General features: G+C 42.0%; 1 long non-coding RNA gene and 1 pseudogene across 1 annotated transcript in view; one reads left to right on the forward strand and one right to left on the reverse strand.

Annotated features, from left to right (window-relative positions):
• The window catches only part of LOC150019770 (uncharacterized), a 42,002-nt gene extending 25,099 nt beyond the window's left edge, over positions 1 to 16,903 (reverse strand). The window contains exons 1-3 of the long non-coding RNA XR_016509297.1: positions 16,812 to 16,903; positions 10,840 to 10,899; positions 4,134 to 4,309 (exon numbers count right to left, since the gene is read on the reverse strand). This is a non-coding gene — a long non-coding RNA (uncharacterized LOC150019770). The remainder of the gene's footprint in view (positions 1 to 4,133; positions 4,310 to 10,839; positions 10,900 to 16,811) is intronic.
• LOC150019771 (ubiquitin-conjugating enzyme E2 C pseudogene) lies at positions 550 to 1,047 on the forward strand (annotated as a pseudogene).
• Positions 16,904 to 17,259: the final 356 nt, after the last annotated feature.

Raw genomic sequence — 17,259 nt, forward strand, 5'->3', positions numbered from 1 at the left:
CTAAGCAAAGCAGAATAGGAATAGAAGCATGGTATGGGGATCATTCAGAGGTTTATCAGCTGGGAGGGGGAAGGGGGAGAAATGAGGAAATGGTGCATAATTGGTTGGTACGAAATAGACAGGGGGAAGTTAAGAATAACATAGGAAAGGGTGAAGCCATAGAACATATATGCACGACCCATGGACATGAACTAAGGGGGATGGGATTGCTAGTGGGAAGAGGGTTACTGGGCAGAGGAGAGCAAGGGGGAAAAAATTGAAACTAGTTTAACAACATGATTAATAAAATATACTTTAAATAAACACACACACACACAAAAAGTGACCACTGATCCAGGGTTGGAAGAACTAGCCCCCGTCCCAGCAGTTTCCAGTTTTTAGGCAAGTTAAAAGTTTGCATTCCTTGGGGATGCTTTCTCCTGGGACAGCTGAGAAATGGGAGGTGGGGAGACACTCTAGAGGTTCAGGCTGCTCTTACAGAACCTCCTAAAGGAGGCTAGAAGGTGTAGAGAAGCTGCCAAGATTCTCCTCAGGTTACAGCAGGAGCTGATGACAGTCATGATGTCTGGTGACAAAGGAATTTCTGTCTTCCTTGAATCAGTCAGCCTATTCAAAAGTGTGGGGACCATCCACACAGAAGCTGGCACAGTATACAAAGACTTGAGATATAAGCTCTCCCTATAATTCCCCAGTGGGCACTCTTACAATGCACCCACAGTGAAATTCCTCACACCCTGCTAACATCCCAACATGAACACCCAGGGTGACATCTGCCTGGACCTCCTGATGGACAAGTGGTCTGCCCTGTATGACATCAGTCCCATCCTGTTCTCTATTGAGAGCCTGCTAGGAAAACCCAACATCAATAGCCCATTGAACACACATGCTGCTGAGCTCTGAAAAATACCACAGTCTTTAAGAACTAACTACATGTAAGACAACCATGCGTAGCAGGAATTCAGCCAAGAGCCTTGGCCCAGGCTGTCCAGCCTCTCTCCTTGGGATGGCTCTTATTTTTTCCTCAGATGGTCTGTCCTTTCTGTGTAGGACTCTGTGTATCTTCAGCTGTGGTGTCTTGTTTTGTTTCTATTTTTTAAGTTAGGTCTCTGGTTGAGCCACTGTGGTGAATATATTAAATAAATACATTTTATTATTTATTTTAAAAAGCTTGCATTCCTTAAATATTCTGTAAAAAGGTAATATGTCTGCACTGCCAACCTTATAGGGTTTTTGTATGGGTAAAAAAACTAAGTATTTTGGGTAATAGCTTCCTGAAGATCATTAAAAATGATATTATGTTTATTACTACTGTACAACTTAGGGCTGGGTATATTTAATAATCAATTATGAAAAATAATGTTATGTTAATAATTTATCATAAAACATGAAAAGGAATCTTAAATTTTAGCTCATCTAATACTTTTGAGTTTCAATTTTTCCCATAATAATCACAAGAATGACTTTGCAAAAAGCCCAAATCCAAGGTCATAAGACTACCAAGGAATTCCTTAAAGTTGGGCATTTCAAATTCATTTTAAAGTTTTTAAAAGGTTTAAAATTCATTTTAAATTTTCTGGCAATGTGTTACATCAGCTTTATTATTGTTGTTGTTAATTTAATCCTACAGATTCTTTTAAAGAAAAGTTCATTTAGGCGAAGTTTTTCCTGCCTTACTCTCACCAAATCATTACAAAACTGCTCATCAATATTTTTGAGCAAATTAAGATTTCCATTAATTTTTTAAAATAATCTTTAAGAAACATTTTTATTTCAAGATGTAGTGAAAACTTCAATGACACTCATTTTTGGACGCTATAAATGGTGGTGACTAATAAACTATTCATTGTTCAAGGCAAGCATTACCTGAATCAAGTCAGATTCCATGGTAATTCCCACTTTTAGATTATATATTTTGTGACTAACTTTATGTTCTATTTCTGAACCATAGCACTTATTCTGAAAATTACCTGTTTGACATTGCTCTGTAATCAGCGGTTGCATCTATGAGAAACATGTATTTAAGAAACATCTGAATTTTTTAATGGAGAAAATAAGACATGTCTCTAAAAGTTTCTTGGAAACTCAAAATCTGTTAATTTATACCTTTAAATATTTCTAAATTTTAACATTACTTCACAGTTCAAAGTGGGTATTAGCCAGAATAATGAACTTATTACTTAAACTATGTCCCAAGTCTCCTCATAAACTCAAGTTATGATTCTACAATAGAGACACTGAATGCTTTTGTCTGACCTCTCTTCATTATGGTTCCATAGGGAGTCCCCATATTTCAAACATGTCTGGCGTAATGAATTTTGTTCTTACTATGACTACAGTCTGTTTTGGTGTCAGATCCACTCCAGCTTGGAAAGCTTTGGTGTTCTCTTTTCAGGCCTCAGACCTTTCAGTGTCTGGAGTGTTCACTGAAGAATACAAAATAATTGGTCTGAGCAGATGCACATCACCACCGTGGTATTAACCAGATTAAACATTAAAAATAACACCTTTCTCTATTTGATCATTGAAGCAAGGGTACCACAATATTTTGAAGAATATTTTTATAATCTTTAGCTCATCTTAAAACAAATGCACACCATCTTGAAAACAAGCCTCCCCAGAACTTCCCAGGTCAAGGGCAGCCAAGGCCCTTCATTTGGTTTTAGTGTTGAGGTCATTGTTGGTGCCATGTTTCTATAATTTATCAAGAAACTAATCAACTGGGAACTAGTCTCCCCAGGGAAGTTCTCAGTGATCTTCTCAGAACCTGAGAATCTTCATAACTCTTCAAGGACAACATTATCTATATCATTTTATCACAAGAAAAGGTTAAGCTGACTTCTAGGTAAAATGTAGTCATGCAGGCCTACAAGTTCAGCCAGTTTGCCCTCAGGAGAAATCTCCCTATTCAGAAACCCTGAAATATGTCAGCTTCATGTTACTAACAGAGTTTAGTGGGCAGTGCTCTTACGTTTGATAGAGTCAACATGAGAGAAATAGTGAAGAGCACACTACTTGGATTCAGTTTAAGCACTGCAGCTGAGAAACAGTTGTGAATAGTATTACAGGAAGCTTCAAGTTCTGAAGGGAAGCTCCTCCAGAGAGAAAGTCAGGTGGGGCAGGGAGGGAGTTATACCTCAAAGACCTTGGCAACAGGCAAACGGGAAAGGAAGAAGTCCTAGGATGGTGGACACACCAAGGTGAAAAACAGACACAAGAAAGGTGACCATAGTCTCACAGAATCACAGACACAAAGACATGGCACAAAAGGCACAGCTTCATTACTGAGATTGAAAATGACCTCAGCCCTCTAGAGAGCAGGAAGAAATAACAACACACATTGCCATCAAGGGCTACAGGATAAAAGGCCATTTTTCTGATGAAAGAGACTCTTCCAATTCCAAAAGTTAGAACCTTTTGTACATATACATTACAGTCGATCCTTGGACAACAAAGGTTTGAACTACACAGGTTCAGTTATATGTGGGTGTTTTTTTTTTTCAATAAATACATACCATACTGTAAATGTGCTTTCCTTTCCTTATGGTTTTCTTAATAACAGTTTCCTTTCTCTAGTTTATTTATTGTAAGATTATGATATGCAATACATATAACACAAAAATTATATGTTAATTAATTGTTTATATTATCAGTAGGGCTTCCTATGAACAGTAGTTAAGTTTCGGGGGAACCAAAAGTTATACATGGATTTTTAAAAATATAGTTATTTAGTTTTAGAGAGATGGGAAGGTTGGGAGAGGAATATCAATGTGCAAGAGATACATTGATTAGTTGCCTCTTGCACGCCCCCAAATAGGGACCTGGCCCACAACACAGGCATATGCCCTGACTAGAAGTCAAACCAGTGACCTTTCAGTTCTCAGGCCAGCACTCAATCCACTGAGCCACACTAGCCAGGGCAATACATGGATTTTTTTTACTGCCCAGGGGGTTGGCACCTTTAACCTCTGCTTTGTTCAAACGTCAAATGCAACTGTGAAATTAAAACACACACACACACACACACACACACACACACACACACACAAATGCACACACAAGCAGGAATAGGGAAGGAAAGAGGGAGAGAAGAAAGGAAGGAGGGAGGGAGGTGAAGAAGGATTGTACATGCTCACCTCAGCTTTTCAATAAAGCATGAGAGCTCTCCATACACTCTTTCTCCTTTGCCCTTACTGGTGTCCCAAAGGCATATCAGGGATGAGGTTCTCTTGGGGCATCTGGGCAGCTATGGCAGCCAGGTGGATGGTTATCAGGAGCACCTGGGGAAGATGGAACAACGTCCTTCACTCTCCTGTGGACACAAGACAGTCAATCCATGAGGACAGTGAAGGATGATGACTTTGCCTGGTGGAGGCAGACTTGCTAATCTTTCCCCAAGAGGCAGGACAGATATTTGTGTTTTGACATGAGAAGATGCCCTCATCATTATCACCCACCCTTACCTTTCCACCACTTGCCAGAGAAAAATAATTTTTCCAATTCTGAAAAGATAAACATTTTATTACCATTCAATGTGTTTAAGGGAAAAAAAGTAAAAGAAAACCCAGGAGGCAAATATTCATAACTCATCCCCAAAGGGATTTCAAAGCAAATGTAAGATATTTACATTTCTCTTTAACAATCCCCTTCTCCCTGGGAGTGCATTTAGTAAATAATTTTTCAATTTATTAAGTGCCCACTATGTACTAGGCACAGTGCCTGGTGCTAGAAATACCAAGATGAAAAGTTACAGCTCTTCGAACCAGGAGTGTATAAGCACATACATGAATTGAAATTTTTATATTCGCTGATGTGGATTGGTATGAAATGAAGCAAACACAGAAGGAAAAAGGTATCTAGACCTCCAGCCAAGATGGAGGCATAGACAGACACACTGTGTCTCCCTCCACAACTAAGAAAGAATAAAACTACATCAAAACTAGAAACAACCAGAAGTTCCAGAAAATCAAACTGCATGGAAGTCAAGCAAACAAAGATATAGAAGAGAAATACGTATCCAGACAGGTAGGAAGGGAAGAGCTGGGGCGGAGAGGATGCAGTGTGATGGTAGCAGCAGTGGTGGCAGGAGGAGGCTGGCAGAATGTGCGGTCACACGTTTTTAAAAGTCAGGAGGGACACCTGGCGAGTATTCCCAGCTCCTCACTGGACCTCTCAACTCACAGTTCCAGCACCAGGAAAAATCAAGCCTCATTGTTTCTGACTGTGCAGACCAGTAGGGGTTCTGGTGGAGGCAGAAACTGCTGGTCTCAGCAGAGTCCACTTGTTTAAAGGGCCTTCATGGTTTTAGAACATCTGCAGACCCACTCACTCTGGGAACGATGGTCAGGGCAGCAGCTAGAGGGATGCCAGTCCAGTGCAGAAGTGGGAGAGGGGCCTAGAAAAGGGGCGAGTGCTGGGCAGGCAGCATTGTTCCCTCTTGGGCCCCTCCCCCACTTACAGCGCAACAATGTGGTGAAACAGGTCACCCTGTACTGATGAATCCCTAAGGCCCCGCCCCTTACAATGTAACAGGAGTGACAGTTCTACCTGGGACATGGAGGCAAACAAACACAGAAGCCTTTCAGAATGAGGAAATAGAGTAGTATGGCCCAAAAGGGGAAACAGACCACAGTTCCAGTGGGAGAACTAAGCGACGAGGGGATAGCCAACCTAACATATGAGGAGATAGACAACCTAAGAGATGCAGAATTCAAAACACTGGTGATAAAGATGCTCACAGACTTGACAGATATGCCTGAGTATAGCAAACACATAAGAGAAGAAGTGAAGGCTATGCTAAGTGAACCAAAGGAAAATCCACACAAAATCAATGGTGAAGGGAAGGAAACAGGGGTTCAAATCAATGATTTGGAACATAAGGAAGAATGAGGAAGCAGAACTGAAAAAAATGAGAAAAACTTCCCAAATTTTGGGAAGGAAATGGACATACAGGTCCAGAAAGCACAGAGGGTTCCAGGCGAGCTAGACCCAGAGGGGACCATACCAGGACATATCATGGCTGAGATGCCAAAGATGAAGGATAAAGACAGAGTCCTGGGGGCAACAAGAGAGAGGCAGGGACTTGCCTACAGGGGGGTGCCTATAGGACTCTCAGCTGATTTCTCAGAGGACATTTTGCAGGCAGGAAGGAACTGGCAAGCAGTATCTAATGTAATGAAAAGCAACCTACAACCAAGATTACTCTATCCAGCAAAGCTATCATTTGGAATGAAAGGACAGATGAAGTGCTTCCCAGAAAAGGTGAAGCTAAAGGAGTTCTTCATCACCAAGCCATTATTATATGAAATGTCAAAGGGACTTACTTAAGAAAAGGAAGATCAAAACTATAAACACTAAAATGACAACAAACTCACAACTATCAACAACTGAATCTAAAAAATAAAAACGAAATCCAACTAAGCAAATCAGAATAGGAACAGCATCATAGGTATGGGGATCATTTGGAGGGTTATCAGCTGGGAGGGGAAAGGGGGAAAAATGGGGATATGGTGCAGATATTAAGAAGCATAATCAGTTGGTACAAAATAGACAGGGCGAAGTTAAGAATAATATAGGAAAGAGTGAAGCCAAAGAACTTATATGCATGACCCATGGACAGGAACTAAGGGGGGGTGGTATTGCTGGAGGGATGGTGTGGTACTGGGCAGAGGGGAGCAAAGGGAAAAAAATTGGGACTACTGTAACAAAGTAATCAATAAAATATACTTTAAAAAATGATAAGAAGGGGTCAAGGGAGTGCAGACAATATTCTAATTGTCCTCTCATTGCCAAGAGCCATACCTATGATTCTGTTCCTATTCTGCTTTGCTTAGTTGGATTTTGTTTTTATTTTTTAGATTCAGTTTCGATAATTGTGAATTTGTTGTCATTTTAATGTTCATAATTTTGATCTTCTTTTTCTTAAGTAAGTCCCTTTGACATTTCATATAATAATGGCTTGGTGATAATGAACTCCTTCAGCTTTACCTTGTCTGCGAAGCACTTCATTTGCCCTTCCATTCTAAATTATAGCTTTGCTGGATAAAGTAATCTTGGTTGTAAGTCCTTGCTTTTCATCACCTTGAACTTCTTGCCAGTCCCTTCTTGCCTGCAAAGTTTCTTTTGAAAAATCAACTCATAGTATTATAGACACCCTTTTGTAGGTAACTCTCTGCTTTTCTCTTGTTGCTTTTAAGATTCTCTCTTTATCTTTAACCTTTGACATTTTAATTATGACGTGTCTTGGTGTGGCCCTCTTTGGGTCTAGCTTGTTTGGGACTCTCTGTGCTTCCTGGACTTATATGTCTACTTCCCTTGCCAAATTTGGGGAGTTTTCTTTCATTATTTTCTCACATAAGTTTTCCATTTCTTGCTCTTCCTCTTCTCCTTCTGGCACCCCTATGGTTTGAATGTTGGCATGTTTAAAGTTGTCCCAGAGGTTTGTAAGCCTGTCCTCATTTTTTTCAATTCTTGTTTCCTCATTCTGTACTGGTTGACTGTTTCTTTCTTCTTTATGTTCGAAATCATTGATTTGAACCCCAGTTTTCTTCTCTTCACCATTGGTTTTGTGTGAATTTTTCTTCATTTCATTTAGCATAGTCTTCACTTCTTCCCTTATGCATTTGCCATACTCAAGCATATCTGTCAAGCCTGTGAGCATCTTTATCACCAGTGTTTTCAACTCTACGTCTGTTAGGTTGGCTATCTCCTTGTCTCTTAGTTCTCCCACTGGAACTTTGATTCATTCCCCCTTTTGTGCCATACTTTTCTGTCTCCTCATTTTGACAGGCTCCTGTGTTTGTTTGCCTCTGTTTCTTAGGTAGAGCTGTTGCTTCTGTTACATTGTAAGGGATGGAGCCTTAGGTATTCATCAGTACAGGGTGACTTGTTTCACCATGTTGTGGCACTATATGTGGGAGAGGGGCCTGAGAGGGAACAATGTCACTTGCTCAGCACTTGCCCCTTTTCCAGGCACTTCTCCTACTTCCATATGGGACTGGTGCCTCTCTAGTTGTTTCCCTGGCTGCTATTCCCAGAGTGGGTGGGTCTGTGGATGTTCTAGGGCCACGGGGTCCTTTAAACAAGTGGACTCTGCTGAGAGACCAACAGTTTCTTCCTCTGCTCCAACACCCACTGGCTTGCACTGTCACAAGCAATGAGGCTTTATTTTCCCCAGCGCTGGGACTATGAGCTGCATGGTCTCGTCTGGTGCTGGGAATGCTCCCCAGGTGTCCCTCCTGACTTTTTAAAGTGTGTGACTGCACTTTCCACCAGCCTGTCGCTGCCACCACTGCTGCCGCCACCGCTATCACCACTACACTGCGTTCTCTCCACCCCGGCTCTACTCCTCCTACCTGTCTGGGTAAGTATTTCTTCTTTATATCTTTGCTTGTTGGACTTCCATGCAGCTCGAATTTCTGGAACTTCTAGTTGTCTCTAGTTTTGTGGTAGGTGTATTCCTTCTTAGTTGTCGAGGGAGACGCAACGTATCTCTCTAGGCCTCCATCTTGGCCAGAAGTCCCCACACTGTCCCTTCTATCATTTTTAATTCTGGCCAAAGTTAAAAAAAAATAGTTTCTCCAAGCCAGATTCCAACATAATTATATATCTAACCAGACCTGGATGAACCTCTTAAAGACAGCAATTAAAACAAGGAAATGGACAAACCTTTAGGCTGGGAATTGAAGACAAAAACAGGGAACATTCCCAGTTATTGCAGGGACAATCTCTACCAAAGAGGAAATTTAGGATGCACTATAGCCAGTGGCTTAAGACTGGGCTGGAAACCACCACTTTTATGCTAAATCCTTTGGGATTATCTCCTGTTTTAAATTAAATATGGAATTACTCTTATAATGATAGACCCTACTGTTTTCGTATTTAAAAGTCAACCACTAGCCCTGGCTGGTATGGCTCAGTGGATTGAGCCTGTGAACTGACATATGGCTCCTTCAATTCCTGACCAGGGCACATGTCTGGCTTGTGGGCCAGGTTTCCAGGTGGAGATGTGCAGAAGGCAACCAATCAATGTATCTCTCGCACATTGCTGTTTCTCTCCCTCTTTCTCCTTCCCTTCCCCTCTCTCTAAAAATTAATTAATTAAAAAGTCAAACATTAGAACTTGCTGATTTGCCTGTGTTTGAGTGAAAGGTCCATTTGACTGGAGGAAAATACCTCACTGCTCACAAATGGCAAAGATGTGATTTGTTTTTAGCCATTGCAACCCTTGCTGGAACAGTGCTATATCATCCAGTGAGTCAGTCCCAAGGAGGAAGTTTCAGGTCCCTCTACTTCTCTTAGGTACTGAAGGAGCTCCGAGTACAGAGCCTTCAGCAAACCTTCAGAATATTCTATCATTTCAGATTCTCTGATGTCAACACCCCTATGAAAGAGAGAAGAAGCTATATAAGCAAAGGAGAGGGGAGAAAGCTCTGAATCCCCACCCCACAAACTAACAGGGTTTATCTCATTACAGCACCATTCCTTTTCAGCTTCCCAGAGCTGGGTGGTTATGGGAGATTGCAAGTCAGGACTGTTGGAAGCACTGAAGCTTGCTATGAGGAACATGGAAAATTCTGAACTCCAAGAAAGCACTGAATGGGGTTTGTCTCAGTATGGAGGAAAAATAGGAGGAAACTCCAGGCTTACTGATGTCTACCTGCCCTTCATTGTTATTACAGAAGGGTTGACAAAGGTAGAAAAGATGCTGAGTTGGAGAGGGATCAGAGATTGAAAGCAATTCCCCTGGCCCTACAGTGCCTGCATTCTGAATATCTCATTCTGAAACATTTAAATGCCCATTACAGAAAAAATACACTTGCATTGTTGAATACAGGGAAAAGGACACAGCTTGGTGGTCTTGGTTTTTTTACTTTCCAATTTTTCTGCTCCCCAAAATGATAGCTGCTCTTGGGGCATGCAGTATAAATGAACGCTCTCCCAGGCTGCCTGCCACAGAGGGCAGGGCATTTGCCCAGAGTGAAGTCCCGCCTGGTGTGGGGGCTCCTCGGGGCACATGCTCCTCTGCACTTCTATTGCATGGGTTGGCCTGTGGGTGGATTTTCCATTTGCTCTTTAATTGTTTTCTCTTCCCATTTCCCACACTGCACTAAAATTACTCCACAGAAAACTATTTATCTTTCATTTTGTCGCTTCCCAGCCTGTCCCCACAAGCTAATTTTCAGGAAGGACTAGCTGGTACCTCTGTAAAAATACCCACTGACTTTTACAGTGGAACATTACAAGAAAATCCTATTTTCTTTTCTCTTCCTATCCCTTACCTACCACCCACTCAACTTATAAACTGCGTAAAAGGATTTCAACATTTCCTATCCTTTCCCTCATCTTTTTCCTCAACTTTTTTGTTTGTTTTGGGAAAATTTTATTTCTAGAAGAAGTTTGATTTCCAGTACCTGTAACAGACTTCCAGAAACAGATAAGGAAAATTACCATGAGAAACTTCAGTCTATCCTGTGTTACAATACGTGTGTGTGTGTGTGTGTGTGTGTGAAAGAACTATTTCCAGCCAAATTTTTAACTTTTTTTACTATAAAGATACATTTATTATGGAATATTTGGGAATATAAAACAAGAATAAAAAACTTTCACCAAGCTAAAAGCCAGAAGTCCCCAGTATTACTATCTTAAAATATTTGTCCATTATTTTACTTTCTAAGGTTACTATCATCATACACTGTTTTAGATTTCTGCAGAGGTTCATCAACTCACTTCCCTGAAGAAACCTCTCTGAGTCTCTCTGGCCTAGGCATGGCTGTCCTTCCATGGTCACACCTATCACGTCAAATAGTAAATATTTTCTGTGCACACATTTGGGTCACTTACCAGACTAAGGGCTCCTGTCTGGCAGAGACTTATTTTGGTTCATCTTGGTTACTCCAGGACCTAACACACAGCAGTAAATGCAACAATTAAAGCAAATATTTATTCACAGCATATCCCTGCCAGGGGCAGTTACTGAATGCAAATCAGTGAACCAAGCAGACATCACAGGTTGTGTGTGAGAAGAGGGTGGGGCCGTGGCAAGAGAAGGAAGACTAGCAGAAAAGCAAGGGCCAGATCATGTAGGGCCAGGTGAGCTATGCAATGGGGAGCCATTTAGGATTTTACACACACATCACACTTTTTCTGGATGCTGTATAGGAATAGATTAGAGCTGCCTTCCCCAAGTGAAAGCAGGGGACAACATTTGAAGCTGAAGGTGTCTTGGACTGTAGGGACAGAAGAGAGAGCACCAAGTAGATAAATACAAGATATGTTTTGGAGGTGGACTAGACAGAAGTTTCTGACAAACTGACTCTAAAGGTAAAAGCGAGAGAGAGAGAGAGAGAGAGAGAGAGAGAGAGAGAGAGAGATGAGTTGGTCACCCAGGTTTCTGGAGGGAGCAACTGAGTGAGTGAAGATGTGAAAATTGAGATAGGGAAGACAGGGCTGGGGGGAATAAACTGACATGGTAGGAATGAAGAGTTATTTCAGAGACATATTAATTTTGAGAGACTTGTGAAATAGCTATGTGGGAACATGGAGAAAGAAGCTAGACATACAAGTCTGGAGTTCAAAGAAGCAGCCTGAGCTGAAGCTGTAAATTCAGGAATCATCAGCAAATAAATGTTACTTAAAATTCTGGGTCAAGCTGAGACCACCACCAGGGAATGTGGCAAGAGGTGAAAAGGGTGCAGGGTGCAAGGCTGTTGGGTGAAGAGCCATTGAGGGGGACTAGGAAACAGAAGGAAGCCCAGGCCAAGCGGTGACTACGGCAAGAGAAGCACCTGATGAAGGCAAAACACTGAGCCCTAAGTGGGCAAAGTGAAGGTTACTGCTTATCTGGATCAGAGCTGCTGCCAGCAAAGCCTGGTCAGTGTGTGTGGAGAAGAGGTGAGGCAGGAATACAGCATGGCCAGACAACCCACCCAAGAATTTTAGGCCTTAAAAGCAGAGTAATGGAGTGGCAGCTGGGGATCCTCTAAAGAATCAAGAAAATCTTGAGAATGTTTGCATGCTGATGGAAATGGTCCAGGAGAAAAGGGGGATTGATAAGATTGGAGGTGGAGGGGAGAATAGAAGCAGGAGTCCTTGAGAAGACTAAGGGATTACATTCAGAGCAGATGCACCTGCCTTTAATGGGGAGGGATCCATTGATCATTCATTATTTTAACTGGAGGAAATGAGACAAGATGGCTACATTATGGATCTGGTAGGGAGTTAAGAGAGTTCCCACACCTCAGAGAAGCGTGAGGTGAGGCTGTGAGCTGAGAGTGAAGGGGCAGGTGGGGCTAGCATGCACAGGGAGCCCTGAGGAATGGCTTGCCCAGCTGCTGGGATGCAGGAAGGAGGAATGAAATTTGGTTCAGGAGAACAAGGCAGAGGAAGAGGCAGATACGACCATCTGAGACAAGCCAGGGACTGGAAGGGCTAGGGACTGAGCCCATTCAAGGTGGCCTGAGTGTTGATCAGGATGGTAATGAAGTACATGGCTGGAGAGGTAAGTTGGGGCTTGTATGCCCTGGGAAGGAATTTTGGCTTTATCCTAAAGGCAATGGGGAGATTCTGGAGGGTGTTAAACAAGAAAGTGGCATAATTAAACTGGAGATAGAGATAATTCTGTGTTGGTGTGGGTGGTAGATTGCAGGAGGAAAGAGATTGGAGGGAAAGACTAGGTCAAAGACTGAGGTGATGATCCACATGGGAGGGGATGCAGGCCTGGAATAAAGCAGTGGTGGTGATGGGCTAGGGGAGCAGTAGATCTGAGAAATACTTAGGAAGGAGAGCCAACAGAATGTGGATCAAAAACATACCTACATATACTTTTCTTAAACAAACATTACAACGTCAGGTGGTTATATTATCAAATTGTTAAACTTTGTGTTCTCTCTTAAGTCTGAGAGTAAAAGCAGGCATTGTTTTTATAATGGCTGGTTGAGATGTATTATGCTTCCCCTCATCATCCAGTACAGTGCTGGGCATGTAGCCTAGACTCAATTATGTCTTCCAGCCAAATAAGGCAACCCAGAGGAAGACTGCACCTTGTTTCAACCTGGTCCTCCCCTTCCCACCCCACCCCCATCCTGCAGGAGGCATTGACCAGTCAAGTTCACAATGCCTCATAACCTTGTCACAGGGTCACACATACTGTGTGTGTGTGTGTGTGTGTGTGTGTGTGTGTAGAAGACTACACTTCAAAACACTATCATTTTGTTCCACTTGATCCTCTCAACCTTGAGAGGTGGACAGAACAGGAATGATTATTTCATAAATTAAAAAAAAAACAAGATTGATTATTTTCAGTGCCATAAACACTGAAAGCTTATAAAGGCTGAGTCCCCAAAATTCCCAAAGTCAGGAAGAAGCAAGGGACTCAAAGCCAAGCCCAGGATCTTTATGACTGGGGTCCCTCAGTGCTGTCCCTCTTTTGCCTCATACATTACAGGAAGCAAGTGTCTTCATTTTAAAGCCATACCATTTACCATCTTCCCCTAAAATGAAAATTTCTGATGCTGGGTTCTCAGCACATGTGCCCTCACTTAAAAACTCTCCAACCACACTGCTGGAAAGGCCTACAGACCTCTGTGGCTCCTGGCCTGAACCCACATTATCAGAAAGCATTGATTCAGTGTCTTCAATCCAAGTGATGGATTGATCATTTTCCTCTCGCTTACCTACTAGTTTGGGTAGCTAGGTGAATCAGGTACTTATTCTATAATTTTCATAGAATAAGTTTCAACCGTGGCCTTCAAATCCTGTGTCACTCATGCAAATAGCTCACTCAAGAAGAAATAACAAACCCTGTGACACTGCCTGCAATTAACATTAGGTCAATGGGACCGTGAAAACACTAGGCCTCAGAGGTCTTTTTAGTCTCTCCTGCTTTCATTGAAAAATAATCATTTGGCTTCTCCTTCACCTCCTTTTGTTTGTTTGTTTGTTGTTTCTCCTTCCCACTTCCCTTCTAAGATTTGGTAGGGAAGGGCTACCAGTAGTCAGGACTGAGAACACAGGGAGTCAAAGAAGTGAAAGGAAGCTGCAGGGGACCAGAAGACGGAGGCCTAGAATAGCGGACAGCTTTTACATCATTTCCAACTTAGGAAAAATAGTTTCATAAACAAGAGTTCTCAAAATTAGCATTTATCTTTAGCTAGATTAAATAAGATTCATTTTCTTAATTATCATTTTTTTTTGAGGGGGGAGGGCTTAACAAAATGAAAATCACTGCAAGTGAGGTTCAAGAATGGAGGAAGGACTTGTTCTAGAGAATTCTAGAGGGCAGAGCCAGGGGAGAGGTGAGGAAGAAGAGGCGAAGCCTCCCAGATCACGGGTCAGAGAGCACAGAGCTGGCCAGCCTGGACAGCCAGGGCAGAAGAGCAGCCACCGACAGCAGAGTGGGGCAGAGACCAGAGTGGGGCTGCTGCCCTGAAGGACAGTCTTGTAGGGGCAGGCACCAAACCTAAGCTTCACTGACTTTACCCTACATCTAAACTGGGTGCCATGCCTCCCTGTAACATAGGTGTGCAGCAATGAGTGTCTTGTAACTTCTTAACTAAAGAAGTACCTTCTAAATAACCATGGTTGAAGTCACGTACATACCAGTGTTGACCACCCATGGAGGAAAGTCAGACCAATGTTCCAAATATTTTATTTAAATTTCTAGCCTGCCATTTGTTCTCAGTTTCTCTTCTTTCTACGTGTTTGGAGTTAAAATGCCCCTTTTCCTTTTGCAGTAGTGGTGGGAGTTTTCCCACCTGCTCAAGTCTTAGTAAACATTATTCATCATCTCTTTCCATTGTTAAAGTCATTTTAAATGTACGTATCTCTGTTCATTCTGCTTGAGTCGATTTCCCCACACCTGCTTCATTATTTTGTGATTACACTCTGTTCATTTGCTTTTTCACACTCCAGAAAGCTTTCAGCTTTGTGAAACGCAAGACCACAACTCCAAGTGGTGTAAACAACAAGGAATTGTCTCAGCCTGTGTAACATTGTCCCATTGCAGGGCATCTCCAGAGGTGGTTCATTCAAAGCACAGTGGTCTCAGGGATACAGCTCCTTCTGGCATCCTGCTCTGCCATCCACAGCATGTTGGATTCTCTCAGCCTGGCTCCCCTCATTGTTCAGGAAGGCAGCCACAAAGGCCCTGGGGTCACTTGAGGATACAACAACTGGGCCTGGATTTTCCCCTATGTCTCTTTTTAAGTCTCATCCCCAAAAGTCCCCTATATTTGTCAGAGTTTGGGCAGAAAAGAGCTGGCACACTCGTGAAATCTGATTGAAGTGATTTTTATGGAAGGCCTACTTAAGACCATGGGCAGAATTAAGGGAATGGACTGACAAGAGATGGTGAAGTCCCACAGATTAGTCATAGCAAGCAGCCATTACTACTCTGGTCTCACAGGGACAAGAAGATGAAATGAAGCTCCCACTCTTATAAAGAGGGCTATCCCTGAGGAAGAGAGGGCATGTGCCTTGTAGGAGTAAAGCTGTTGGCAAGATTGGAGCCAACAGGAATGGAGTAGAGGCAGAAGAGTAATAAGTACTCTTCACTCCAAGCAGTGCCTCTGGTAGCCAAACAAGTGGAAAACCAGCCAACAAGAAAGCTTTTGTGGGGCAATCCTTAGAGGCCAGCCTTTTAGGACATAGAAAGGCAAAAAACAAAGACAAAACACAGAGAATGTTCTGGATGGAGAGAAGCAAATGGAAAATGACAACATATCTGACAACAGACCTACCAGTGCACATGGCTGTTCAGAATAGGATGGTGTGCCTGTCCTTACACCAATCACTGTCAAGGATGCTGACTTGGAGCCTTAGACTAGTTAAGGTTTAACTTTGACCCACATGGGAGAGGAATAAACTCTCAAATAAAATTGGAATTTTATCAGGAATGTAGGGAATAATATCTGCCACAATAATATTCCTAGACAAAATAGAGTTTTGACAATCTTTTCTTTTTTTAAATGTTTATACCTGGCAAAAATATATATATATTTTTTTAAACCTTAAACAAGTGTTCAAAACATTTTGTGGACATTTACTGGTCTGTGAAATCTAAGTTTTGTAACAGCTTCCATATACTTACAAAACCAAAGGACTAGTTAGTCTTATTAGGATTTGGGGATTGAGATTTAAAAGTGATCTGGAGCCAAAGGGCTGCAAATTACAGACCCACATTACCCTCTAAACAGTGAGGAAGCACATCACCAATTAAAACAGTTCTCTGTGGAATGTTCTCTGGTGGTTTGTCCACTAGAGTTTTAAGTGGCTCACAGAGTGGTGATTTTCAGAAGACAAAAACATGTCCTCTTCTGCTCTGAAATCAGTCACAACACACAAGCTCAATTTAATCCCTGCCCAATGCAACGATGATTACAATTGACAAAAAGGCAAAGAGGACATTTAAGCACTTAAGCTAAAAGCACTCTGATTGTGACTTCTCTATTGAAAGAAGGACAAAGCAGGAAAGAAAATGTGTGCATTGCAGTTATACAAAGCCAACTTAAAACCATCATCACCTAACTGTCTTACAAATAACTGATCGTTTCATCTAATTTCCACTGACACATTTAACACTTTTTCCTTCTGTCCCTGAAATGAAGATGTTAGGATTGTGAATAAATTCCTGGGATCTACATTTCCTCATTACTGTTAAACTGCCAGTTGACTTTCAGACAATTCTGGGGTGAAGACTGAGAGAATGTTTCATGAAACAGAAGTTAAAAAGTTCAAGTGTCTTAGTCTATTCAAGCAGCTATAATAAAAACATTATAAACTGACTGGCTTATAAACAATATAAATTTATTTCTCACAACTCTAGAGGCTGCGAAGTCCAAGATTTAAGATGCTGGCAGTCTGTGAAAACTGTTTTCCTGGTTCATAGATGACCACCTTCTCACCGTATCTTCACATGGTGAAAGAGGTGAGGGAGCTCTCTGGGGCCTCTTTTATAAAGGACACTAATCCCATTAATGAAAGCTCCACCCTCCTGACCTAATCACCTCCCCAAGGCCACACATCCAAATACTATCACAATGGGGATTAGATTTCAATAGGAATTGTGGGGGAACACAAATATTCAGTCTACAGCACAGAGTAACAGGAACTAGGAACAAACAGGCAACAAAAGATGCCAGCGATCCGGCTTAGTAAGAAGATAAGTAAGCAGATACATACAAATGAAAGCTTCAGAGGTTTCCTTGTGTACATTCTCATAGGTGTGTTCTAACCACAGCAGAGACTGCAACTCACATTTCAGCA

The sequence above is a fragment of the Furipterus horrens genome, unplaced genomic scaffold (genome assembly GCF_987537825.1).
Source record: "Furipterus horrens unplaced genomic scaffold, mFurHor1.1.pri manual_scaffold_2, whole genome shotgun sequence".
Lineage (NCBI taxonomy): Eukaryota > Metazoa > Chordata > Mammalia > Chiroptera > Furipteridae > Furipterus > Furipterus horrens.